The sequence below is a fragment of the Oryx dammah genome, unplaced genomic scaffold, assembly GCF_014754425.2.
Source record: "Oryx dammah isolate SB20612 unplaced genomic scaffold, SCBI_Odam_1.1 HiC_scaffold_28, whole genome shotgun sequence".
NCBI lineage: Eukaryota > Metazoa > Chordata > Mammalia > Artiodactyla > Bovidae > Oryx > Oryx dammah.
The window spans coordinates 115630286-115643326 of NW_024070212.1; the positions used below are offsets into that span (position 1 = coordinate 115630286).

At 47.6% G+C, this 13041-nt stretch overlaps 1 pseudogene; it reads right to left on the bottom strand.

Annotated features, from left to right (window-relative positions):
• Positions 1 to 11550, bottom strand: part of LOC120856618 — a 51396-nt pseudogene extending 39846 nt beyond the window's left edge.
• Between the last annotated feature and the right edge of the window lie 1491 nt (positions 11551 to 13041).

The window sequence follows — 13041 nt, forward strand, 5'->3', positions numbered from 1 at the left end:
GGACGACAGAGGATAGATGGTTGGATGACATCACCAACTCTATGGACATGAGTTTGAGCAAGCTCTGAGAGTTGGTGAAGGACAGGGAAGCCTGGCGTGCTGCAATCCACGGAGTCGCAAAGAGCTGGACACAACTGAACTGAACTGATAGCCAACTAACAATGTTCTGATAGTTTCAAGTGGACAGCAAAGGGACTCAGCCATACGTTTACACATATCCATTCTCTGTCAAACTCCCTTTGGGTTGTTATTCAATTGCTAAGTTGTGTCAGACTCTTTGCGACCCCATGGGCTGCAGAGCACCAGGCTTCCCTGTCCTTCACTGTTTCCCAGAGTGTGCTGAAACTCATGGCCACTGAGTCGGTGATGCCATCCAACCATCTCGTCCTCTGTCGTCCCCTTCTCCTCCCGCCTTCAATCTTTCCCAGCATCAGGGTCTTTTCCAGTGAGTCGACTCTTCACATTAGGTGGCCAAAGGATTGGAGCTTCAGCTTCAGCGTCAGTTCTTCCAATGCATATTCAGGATTGATTTCCTTTAGGATTGACTAATTTGATATACTAGTTGTCCATGGGACTCTTAGGAATCTTCTCCAGGATATGGCCCCCTACCCAGGACATGCTAGCATCAGGACATTCCAATAACTTCAATGAGTAAAAACTAACCCCAGAGGCCTTATCCTGGGGTAACTCTGCTTCCTTTTCAAACCTCTGTTCCTTGCATCCCTCTGTTCATGTTGGGGACTGGGAGGGGACTGTTCCATGTCTCTATGTGGCCACAAACTCTTGTCATGGCTCCCAGGCAGATCCCTCTTCACATAGAGAGCTATCTCACTAACCACAGTCTGGTCAAGGGAGAGGGTGTGTCTGGCTGAGTTCTCTGTATATTTTAGGCCTATGAGGTCTTCTGGGACCCCCAAAGCTGTCCCATGCCCTTCTGCTGCTCAAAGCTACAAACGCCCCCAAGCATGAGTTTTTTCTGAGGTTCCTTGGGGAAAACCAAGCCGCCTTCCTCCCCAAACATCCAGTCCCAAGCCTGAGCTGTATTCTCGGCTTCTCACCTCAGTGTGGAATTCATATCGGGATAATGTTCTCAACTTCACGTCTCCCAGGATTATGGCACTCCTCTCTACTTTCAGTGCTCAGCGCAGTCCAGTCGCTCAGTCATGTCTGACTCTTTGCAACCCCATGGACTGTGGCACGCCAGGCCTCCCTGTCCATCACCAGCTCCCGGAGTTTTCTCAAACTCATATCCATCAAGTTGGTGATACCACCCAACCATCTCTTCCTATGTCATCCCCTTCTCCTCCTGCCTTCAATCTTTTCCAGCATCAGGGTCTTTTCCAGTGAGTCAGTTCTTCGCATCAGGTGGCTAAAGTACTGGAGTTTCAGCTTCAGCATCAGTCCTTTCAATGAATATTCAGGAGTGATTTTCTTTAGGATTGACTGGATTGATATCCATGTAGTCCAAGGGACTCTCAAGAATATTCTCCAGTCCCACAGTTCAAAAGTATCAATTCATCTGTGTTCAGCTTTCTTTATGGTCCAACTTTCACATCTTTACATGACCACTGGAAAAACCATAGCTTTGACTGGATGGACCTTTGTTGGCAAAGTAATGTCTCTGCTTTTTAATATGCTGTCTAGATTGGTCATAGCTTTCCTTCCAAGGAGTAAGCATCTTAATTTCATGGCTGCAGTTACCATCTGCAGTGATTTTGGAGCCCCCCAAAATAAAGTCAGCCACTGTTTCCCCATCTATTGGCCGTGAAGTGATGGGACTGGATGCCATGATCTTAGTTTTCTGAATGTTGAATTTTAAGCCAACTTATTCACTCTCTTCTTTTACTTTCATCAAGAAGCTCTTTAGTTCTTCACTTTCTGCCATAAGGGTGGTGTCATCTGCAGATCTGAGGTTATTGATATTTCTCCTGGCAATCTTGATTCCAGCTTGTGCTTCATCCAGCCCAGATTTTTTCATGATGTACTCTGCATATAAGTTAAATAAGCAAGGTGACAATATACAGCCTTGACGTATTCCTTTCCCGATATGGAAACAGTCTGTTGTTCCATGTCCAGTTCTAACTGTTGCTTCCTGACTTACATACAGATTTCTCAAGAGGCATATTAAGTGGTTTGGTATTTTCATCTCTTTCAGAATATTCCACGGTTTATTGTGATCCACACAGTCAAAGGCTTTGGCATAATTAATAAAGCAGAAATAGATGGTTTTCTGGAACTCTTGCTTTTTTGATGATCCAGCAGATGTCGGCAATTTGATCTCTGGTTCCTCTACCTTTTCTAACAACATAATTTTTTAGAATTTGAAATAGCTCAACTGGAATTTCATCACTTCCAGTAGCTTTGTTCGTAGTGATGCTTTCTAAAGTCTGCTTCACTTCATACTCCAGGATGTCTGGCTCTAGGTGAGCACACCATCAGTGTTATCTGGGTCATGAAGATCTTTTTTGTATCTGTATATTATTGCCACCTCTTCTTAACGTCTTCTGCTTCTGTTAGGTCCATACCATTTCTGTTCTTTATTGTGCCCATCTGTGCATGAAATGTTCCCTTGGTATCTCTCATTTTCTTAAGAGATCTCTAGTCTTTCCCATTCGATTGTTTTCTTCTATTTCTTTGGATTGATCACTGAGGAAGGCTTTCTTATCTCTCCTTGCTATTTGTTCAAACTCTGCATTCAGATGGGTGTATCTTTCCTTTTCTCCTTTGCCTTTCACATCTCTTCTTTTCTCAGCTATTTGCAAGGCCTCCTCAGACAGCCATTTTGCCTTTTTCCATTTCTTTTTCTTGGAGATGATTTTGATCACCACCTCCTGCACAATGTCACGAACCTCCACCCATAGTTCTTCAGGCACTCTATCTATCAGATCTAACCCCTTGAATCTATTTGTCACTTTCACTGTATAATTGTCAGTTCAGTTCAGTTCAGTCGCTCAGTCGTCTGACTCTTTGCAACCCCATGAATCACAGCATGCCAGGCCTCCCTGTTCATCACCATCTCCCGGAGTTCACTCAGACTCACGTCCATCGAGTCGGTGATGCCATCCAGCCATCTCCCCCTCAGTCGTCCCTTTCTCCTCCTGCCCCCAATCCCTCCCAGCATCACAGTCTTTTCCAATGAGTCAACTCTTCTCATGAGGTGGCCAAAGTACTGGAGTTTCAGCTTCAGCATCATTCCTTCCAAAGAAATCCCAGGGTTGATCTCCTTCAGAATGGACTGGTTGGATCTCCTTGCAGTCCAAGGGACTCTCAAGAGTCTTCTCCAACACAACACTTCAGAAGCATCAATTCTTTGGCGCTCAGCCTTCTTCACAGTCCAACTCTCACATCCATACGTGACCACAGGAAAAACCATAGCCTTGACTAGACGGACCTTAGTTGGCAAAGTAATGTCTCTGCTTTTGAATATGCTGTCTAGGTTGGTCATAACTTTTCTTTCAAGGAGTAAGCATCTTTTAATTTCATGGCTGCAGTCACCATCTGCAGTGATTTTGGAGCCAAAAAAGTAAAGTCTGACACTGTTTCTACTGTTTCCCCGTCTGTTTCCCATGAAGTGATGGGACCGGATGACATGATCTTCGTTTTCTGAATGTTGAGCTTTAAGCCAAATTTTTCGCTCTCCTCTTTCACTTTCATCAGTCAAGAGGCTTTTTAGCTCCTCTTCACTTTCTGCCATAAGGGTGGTATCATCTGCATATCTGAGGTTATTGATATTTCTCCCGCCAATCTTGATTCCCAGCTTGTGTTTCTTCCAGTCCAGCGTTTCTCATGATGTACTCTGTATATAAGTTAAATAAGCAGGGTGACAATATACAGCCTTGACGTACTCCTTTTCCTATTTGGAACCAGTCTGTTGTTCCATGTCCAGTTCTAACTGTTGCTTCCTGACCTGCATACAGATTTCTCAAGAGGCAGGTTAGGTGGTCTGGTATTCTCATCTCTTTCAGAATTTTCCACAGTTTATTGTGATCCACACAGTCAAAGGCTTTGGCATACAAGGGGTTTGATTTAGGTCCTATCTGAACAGTCTAGAGGTTTTCCCTACTGTTTTCAAGTTAAGTCTAAATTTTGCAATAAGGAGTTCATGATCTGAGCTGTAGTTATCTCCAGGTCTTGTTTTTGCTGACTGTATAGTTCCTACATCTTCAACTACAAAGAATATAATCAGTCTGATTTTGGTATTGACCATCTGGTGATGTCCATGTGTAGAGTCATTCCTTTTGTTGGAAAAGGGTGTTTTCTATGACCAGTGTGTTCTCTTGACAAAACTCTGTTAGCCTTTGTTCTGCTTCATTTTGTACTCCAAGGCCAAACTTTCCTGTTATTCCAGGTATCTCTTGACTTCCTACGTTTGCATTCCAGTTCCCTATGATGAAATGGACACTTTTTTTTTTTTTGGTGTCAGTTCTAGAAGATCTTGTAGGTCTTCATAGAACTGTTCAACTTCAGCTTCTTAGGCATTAGTGGTTGGAGCATAGACTTGGATTACTGTGACATTGAATGGTTTGCCTTGGAAATGAACAGAGATCATTCTTTCATTCTTGAGATTGCACCTAAGAACTGCATTTTGGACTCTTTTGTTGACTGTGAGGGCTACTCCCTTTCTTCTAAGGTATTCTTGCCCACAGTAGTAGATATAATGGTCATCTGAGTTAAATTCGACCACTCCAGTCCATTTTAGTTCACTGATTCCTAGAATGTTGGTGTTCACTCTTGTCATCTCTGTTTGACCACGTCCAATTTTCCTTGATTCAGGGGCCACACAGCCCAGGTTCCCATGCACGACTGTTCTTTACAGCATCGGACTTTACTTCCATCACCAGTCACATGTACAACTGGGTGTTGTTTTCACTTTGGCTCTGCCTCTTCATTCTTTCTGGAGCTATTCTCCACTCTTCTCCAGTAGCATATTGGGCACCTACTGACCTGGGAGTTCATCTTTTTGCCTTTTCATACTGTTCATGGGGTTCTCAAGGCAAGAATACTGAAGTGGCTTGCCATTCCCTTCTCCAGTGGACCACATTTTTGTCAGAACTCTCCACCATGACCCGTCCGTCCTGGGTGGCCCTACACGGCATGGCTCATAGTTTCACTGAGTTAGACAAGGCTGTGGTCCATGTGATCAGATTGGTTAGTTTTCTGTGATTGTGGTGTTCATTCTGTCTGCCCTCTGATGGAGAAGGATAAGAGCCTTGTGGAAGCTTCCTGATGGGAGGAACTGACTGTGGGGGGAGTAGGGGTCTTGCTCTGATAGGTAAGGCCATGCTCAGGAAATCTATAATCCAATTTTTTGTTGATGGGTGGGGCTGTTTTCCCTCCCTGTAGGCCAACGTCCTTCAAAAGGACTTATGCCAGCATGCTGCAGCTCCCAGGACTTTTGTATTCAGTGCCCCTGACTCCATGGCAGGCCTCTGTGGACCCATGCCTCTGCTGGAGACCCCTGGACACTCACAGGCAAGTCTAGCTCAGTCTATTGTGGGGTCACTGCTCCTTTCTCCTGGGTCCTGCTGTACCCAAGGTTTTGTTTGTGCCCTCCAAGAGTCTGTTTCCCCAGTCCTGCAGAAGTTCTGTAATGAAGTCCCACTGGTCTTCAAAGTCAAATTCCCTGGGAGTTCTCAGTCCCTTTGCTGGATCCCCAGGTGGGAAATCTGCTGTGGGCCCCAGAACTCTCACAACAGTTTGAGAACGTCCTTGGTAGAGTCGTTCTCCAGTGTGTGGGTCGTCTACTCAGTGGCTTTGTTGTGGGGCTAATGGCAACCTCCTCCAAGAGGACTTATGCCCCACTTTCAGTGCTGCAGGAAGTCTATTCTTATTTCCATTTTTATTTTGTCATTTGAAGGGGATTTGTGGTAGAAGATGTAAATACGGCAGCCCTTTGTTTTGATCTGGCAGTATAGAGTAAAATTCAAGTGGATTTTGAAATCAGGAAAGATGAATAAAGTCCAAAGTGAAAGTGAAATTCACTCAGTCATGTCTGACTCTTTGTGACCCCATGGACTATACAGTCCATGGAATTCTCCAGGCCAGAATATTGGAGTGGATAGCCTTTCCCTTCGCCAGGGGATCTTCCCAACCTAGGGATCAAACCCAGGTCTCCCACATTGCAGGCAGATTCTTTACCAGCTGAGCCACAAGGGAAGCCCAAGAATACTGGAGTGGGTAGCCTATTCCTTCTCCAGTGGATCTTCCTGACCCAGGAATCAAAACGGGGTCTCCTACATTGCAGGTGGATTCTTTACCAACCAAGCTATCAGGGAAGCCCTAATAAAGTTCAAGGAACCTCAAAAATGCAGATTCTCCTAGATCATTCAGCTTATTGAGGATAGAGTAACAGTGTGAAACCGGAACTGACCATATCCATCCGATCTCCAGTGCTCCTTCCATCCAGAGCTCTCCTGCCCCTTTGGTCAGAAGGGGTTGTGGCCCGAGGAAAAGGAGACCCAGCAAAAGGTCAGGTGGTCAGTCCTTGATGTTTTGAGCCACTGAATAGAGGTCCCCCAGTTCGAGGGTGACCCCAGCTGCAGTGGCTGTCCTTCCCCACCCAGCCCCAGCCAGCATGGAGAAGGCACCCAGGAGCAGAGGGGTCAGACCTGTGTTTTCCACCCTAACAGCCTCAAGGGCTGTCCTGGGGTCGGGAGTGTTGCCTCCAACCATCTGCTTCTCCATCCTGGATCTGGAGGCCTTCCAGAATTGATGGGCTCCTGGGAATTTCCCGTCACCACACTCTGCACCCACCATCGGAAAGCTCCCTCTTTCTGTTGTTCAAGTGGGTCTGGCAAATCCCCTTGACCTTCCTTGGGAAAACTTGTGGTCCGTATGAGTCCAAACCCCAGATGTTTGCTCATTGTAAGGTTTCCAATACCTTCTGATCTGTTTCTGATACCTGCACAGGTGCCCCCTGAGGGAAGCTCTTGTCTGTTGGTACCATGTAGGTATGTCCAGGGGAGATGGGGGTTCCAGGGTGATGGATGACAAGCCAAATAACTTGCCTAGAATTTCTGACTTTTACAACAATCTGCAATTTTGATCAGTCCAGAGTCACCAATGCATAGACTCCATGACATGGGTGAATTTGTCTTTTGATAAAGGCGGCATTTCAAGTAAGTAGGGAACACTGAATACAAGATTTTGGACTTGTATCGGCTAGCCATGGGTAAAATGTTACCTAAAGACTAACATCCCTTTCCATGTCAAACCTCCAATAGATTCCAGCTGGTTGGATTAGGGGGAAGAAAAGAAGACTGAAAATTGCAGAAGGAGATATAGGAAGATGTCTTTGTATTCACGAGAAGAGGATGTTAGGAAATAGATGGAAGCAGCAACGTGTCTCAGAGACTTAAAACCACAGAGAGTTATTTTGCCCTCAGGCCCTACATGCAATGTAGGTCAGAAGGTCTCTTGTTCGACCCAGACACTCAGGGACTCAGGCTGACTGGGACCCCCTCGTCTGGGATAATACAGCTGGGAAGACACACTGGAGAATCACACTCTGGCCCTTCTATATTTTGGCCCAGAAGCGCCATGTGTCGCGCTTGCTCAAAGCCTGTTGGTCAGAACCAATCATATGACCCTGTACTGGTGTGGGGCAGTGTGGGAAGCAGGTTGAACGTTTATGAACGCCACTGTTCCTGCCACAAACTCTGTCCTAGTACATTAAAACATCAGATGAAATAGATGATTTTGATGGAGGTATAAATTAGCAGAATTGATCCAAGAAAAAAGAAGTTGCAAGAGATGTGCAGGAAGAAATGGAAAAAAGATTCTAAGAGTTGCCTTCAAGAACTGAGGCCCATCCCAGGGGGTTTAGTGGCAGGACAGTGAATGTTTCTTGGGTAAGATGCTCCCAGAATCCACTGGGGGCTGTGCACCCTATGTGGAGTCAACAGAAGGGAGCCAGGAAGCAAGGGACAGGAAGCGCCACCGCAGGGCATTAGGGGAAGACATGGGTCCCCATCTCCCTCTCCAGTTACTCCCAGTCCAGCGGGGGTGCACTCAGGGCCCTGCCACTTCTGTAAATGCAAGCTGTTGACCTGGCATTATCCTGTCCTGGTTAATTTCATATGTTAACTGGACCACCGTGTCCAGATATTTGGTTAAGATTGTTGCTGTTGTTCAGTCACTAAGTTGTGTCCAGATCTTTGCGGCCCTATGGGCTTCAGCTTGCCAGGCTTCCCTGTCCTTCATGGCACGGTGAGCTCTGGCCCAGGGTGGTGCAGCCTGTGGGGTGCTGTGTGCTGCTGCTCCATGCCCCCTAGCCCTCGCTCTGTGTACTGCCTGCTCTAGACACCCACCCAGGCCCCTCTTGTTCAGTTGCTCAGCCGTGTTTGACTTTGTGACCCTATGGACTGCAGCAGGCCAGACACTCCATCACCATTTCCTGGAGTTTGCTCAAACTCAGGTCCACTGAGTCAATGAAGCCATCCAGCCATCGCATCCTCTGTTGCCCCCTTCTCTTCCTGCCTTCAATCTTTCCCAGCATCGTTGTCTTTTCCAATGAGTCAGCTCTTCGCATCAGGTGGCCAAAGGATTGGAGCTTTGGTCAAGTATTATTCTATTTTTTTGGGGCCATACCACACAGCATACTGGATCTTTGTTCCCCAACCAGGTGGAAGTTCAGAGTCCTAACCACTGGACTGCCAGTGAATTTCTGTTAAATATTATTCTCAATGTCTCCATGAAGGTATTTTGGGATGTGATTAGCCATTACATCTGTGAACTTAACATGGAAGGGCCTCACCCAATCATCTGAAGCCACGGTGAGAACGAAGACTGACCTCCCCTGAGCAAGAAGGGATTCTGCCAGCAGCTGGCCTTTGGGACCTGGACCAGAGCTCTTCCTGGGTCTCCAGCTGCCAGCCCGCCCCACAGGATTTAGACTTGCATCTTCACAGCTGGGTGAGCCAATTCCTTTAAATAAATCTCTCTATATCCATACACATCCTGTTGGTTCTGTCTGTCTGGAAAATACTGACCAGTGTACCTCCCAAAAGACCGTGGGCAACTGGGCAGAGGTGATTCCTCACTGGAAAACTAGGGTGCTGTTACAGGCTGGGAGAGTGTGCTCGGCAGTCAAGGAAGGTCTAAAGAGAGCCAAGAGACAGACAGATGCCCGTGGAGCATTAGATGTGGGAGCCCTGTCGGGGGTGTGGCCAGCTTGCAGTTCATTGTATGAAGCTATTGGAATCATAGAAAGTATGAGATGCTATTTATAAATATTTATAAATGTGTATTTGCTGTTGTTCAGCTGGTAAGTTGTGTCCAACTGTTTACGACCCCATGGACTGCAGCATGCTAGGATTCTCTGTCCTTCACCATCTCCTGGGAAACTAGGGAGCTGTTACAGGCAGGGGGAGTGTGCTCGGCACACTTTGGAGTGTGCTCAAACTCAAGTCCACTGAGCCAATGGTTGCATCCAACCATCTCATCCTCTGTTGCTCTCTTCTCCTCCCGCTCAATCTTTCCCAGCATCAGGGTCTTTTCCAATGAGTCGCTTCTTCTCATCAGGTGGCCAAAGAATTACAGCTTCAGCTTCAACATCAGTCCTTCCAATGAATATTCAGAGTTGATTTCCTTTAGGACTGACTTGATGTCCTGGCGTTTTTTTTTTTTTTAATATACACTATATATCTGTAGATATACATATGCATATATATTTAGAAATTATTTACTTATTTGGCTGCATTGAGTCTTAGTTGCGGCACGTGGGATTTTTGTTGTGGTGCGCAGATTCTCTGTTTGAGGTCTGTTGGTTCAATAGTTGCAGCATGCTGGCTTAGTTGCCCCCGGGCATGCGGGATATTAATTCCCCCACCAGGGATCAAACCTGTGTCCCCTGCATTGCAAGGTGGATTCTTAACCACTGAACCACCAGGGGAGTCCCTCTAAATGTCTATATTTAAAATTAGGAGTCTTTCTGTCAATCTTCAGACACGGATAAGATTCAAAGTCTTTAGCTATGAGGCACCTTCTTGTCAGGGGCTTTCATCTCAGCACCACAGAAGCTTCATCTTCATGCTGGGGGTGATGGTCTTGAGGCTGTCACAGCTGTGCCTGACTGGGCAGGAGCAGAGGCCATGTGGATTCTCCCGAAGGTAGAAAAGGACAAGACGTTCCCTTGGAGGAGAGGGGAGGGCTCCAGGTGCTGGTGAATCCAGAGCCATTTGGCTGCCCATGGGAGCAAGTTCCACAGAGGAAAGTTTCGAAAGATAAGAGATTCAATTTAGAGCCTTACAAGGGCCTGGGGACACCTGCCTCTTTCGCTAGGGCACAGGAGAAGACACTGTCCCCAGACAGCTCAGCCCTGGAGCTGAGCAAACTGAGACTGCCCGGCTGGTACTGGTCCACTCTTTTCATCAAAGGGGCTGGGCTCACTGGAGTGGTAAATGGCAACTCGCTCCAGCGTTCTTGCCTGGAGAATCCCATGGACAGAGGAGCCTGGCGGCTTACAGTCCATGGGGTCATGACACCACTGAGCGTGCATGCAGCCTGAACCCGGGCTCACTCTCACTTCCCACCCCCCTACTCTCAGGACACCGTGACCTCTGTACTGCCTTCTGAAGACAGGTGGAAGCTAGGACCAGTGTACCCAAAACTAATCTGCGTTCAGCTGGGATGACTGAAAAGCAGGAACGCAGAGAAGGCAAGGGAAGGCGGACTGTGATGATGAACTACGAATTTGTGTGCAAATTCCACCATCAGCTAGCGATCTATGAGTCAAGGGCTCCTAGCACGCTCCAAATAGAAGCTGGGTAAACACTGCCACTTTTTGTTTGCCTTGAGAGTTAGCTGTCTGCAAGCATGTTAAGAAACCGTGGCAAAGAGCATTCCAAACGCATGTGGTGCCTTTGAGTTTATTTATTTGTCTCAATTTGTTCCAGCCATGTTTGAGCATGGCGTGATTACGCATCTCACGCTGACGGAAGATCACGGCCTGTGTGGTGGGTAGGGCAGGAGGAGGGGGAAGGGTTTCCTAGCTTCATCTAATTTAAAGCACCTTTGGCTGAGTGGTGCAGTGAAGAGGATACGGCTAAAACAAATAAAAGTCAGACAGGATCAAAGTGCAGGCACAAATCTATTCCTTCTGGAAGCAGCTCCTCTCTCCCCGGCCCCCTTTCTCCCCCTGGCCCTCTCTCTCATGTCCCTCTCTTCTCTCTCCCTGGCCCTGCTTTTTTCCCCCCCTTATTCGAGTTGCAGTGATTCTTTTGTGGCAGAGCTCCAGGATGACCTCCTCTCCTCCAAGCGTGGCCGCGGCTTCATCTCTGATTGATGGGCGAAATCACAGGCACCTCCGGCTTGAAGGAGGTCTGAGAGCATTGCGTGGTGGGCACGGGAAGTAGGGCAGTCATCAGCGCTCCTTCTGAGCAGTTCAGAGACAGATACGTTGGGAGAAGGCGGCTTGAAGCACAGCGCCTGGAGCTTCCACGGGGTGAGCACACGCTCTCTGGCCTCCACCCCGCCTCCCCAGCGCGCCTGCGCCGCTGCTGCGTGGGCGTTCACGTGGTGGGCGTTCACGTGGTGAGCGTGGGGCGCCATAGAGCCAGTATGGCCGTCCTGCCGCGCTCTTCACACGCCGAGGGCGGAGGCTCTGGCGATGTTTCCATGCAGGGTCACGCGTCTGGTCTGGAGACCAGGGGTTGCTCAGATTTCCTGGTTCTGATGACAACTCCAAGGGTAGCAACACACAGAGGGTACCTTAGCCCATAAGCACACACATACACCACACGTATACACAGATCACACACATATACACACCACAATACTACACACACACGTCAGAAACCACACATACAAAACATACAGGCCCATGTGTACACGCAGACACCACACGCATGGCACACCTTTCCCTACCCTGCCTGTGGGTGATTCTCCCTGCACAGCCTGTGGTCAAGGGGAGGCCCTGCACCGCAGCCACGCCATCACTCACAAGCTGAAAGAGACTCTCTCCAGGTCCCACGATCTCACCCGAGGGCAGGGTCTGGCTGGCCCTGGCTGGTCCCATGGCCAGCCCCTGATCAATTACTGTATATGGAGAGAAGGCACTCCACTTATCGGCCCTAGGCAATCAGATTCCCCACCCCAGACCTGATGAGATAAGGTGGTCTGTGATAGTGCCAATAAAACTCTGCGTAAGTGTGTGTTTGTGTGTGTGTGTGTGTGGTGTGTATATGTGTGGTGTATATGTCTGTGTATGTGGAGTCTGTGTGCATTGTGTGTGTGCATGGTGTGCGTATGTGTGGTGTGTGTGCACGTAGTGTGGGTGTATGGTGTGTGTGCATGTTTATGGTATGTATGTGTGGTATACGTGTGTATAGTGTGTCTCTGTGTGATGTGTATGTGTGTGGTGTGTGTGCATGTGGTATATATGTGTGTGTTTATTGTGTGTGTGGTATGTCTCTCTGTGTGTATGGTGTGTGTGTGTGTTTACGGTATGTGTGTGGTGTGTGTGTGTATGTGTGGTATATATGTCTGTGTATGTGGAGTCTGTGAGTGTGTATATTATGTGTGTGTATGTGTGGTGTGTGTGCACGTAGTGTGTGTGTGTGGTGTGTGTGTGTGGTGTGTGTGGTGTGTGTGGTGTGTGTATATGGTGTGTGCATGTTTATGGTATGTATGTGTGGTATACACGTATGTACCGTGTGTGATGCGTATGTCTATGGTGTGTGTACATGTATACATGTGTGTGTTTATTGTACGTGTGGTATGCCTCTGTGTGTATGGTGTGTGTGTTTATTGTATGTGTATGTGTGGTATGTCGATGTGTGTGTGGTATATCTGTGTGTATGGTGTCTGTGTGTATGGTATGTGTATGTGCAGTATGTGTGTGTATGGTATCTCTGTGTGTGGTGTGTGTATGTGTGTTATGTCTGTGTGTATGGTGTGTGTGGGGGGCGTGTCTATGTGTGTGTGTGTGGTGTGTGTGTGTGCGGTATGTGTGTGTGTGGTATGTCTGTGTGTGTGTGTGTGCACGTGTATGGGGTGTGTGTGTGTGTGTGCGGTATGTATGTGTGTATGGTGTGTGTGGGG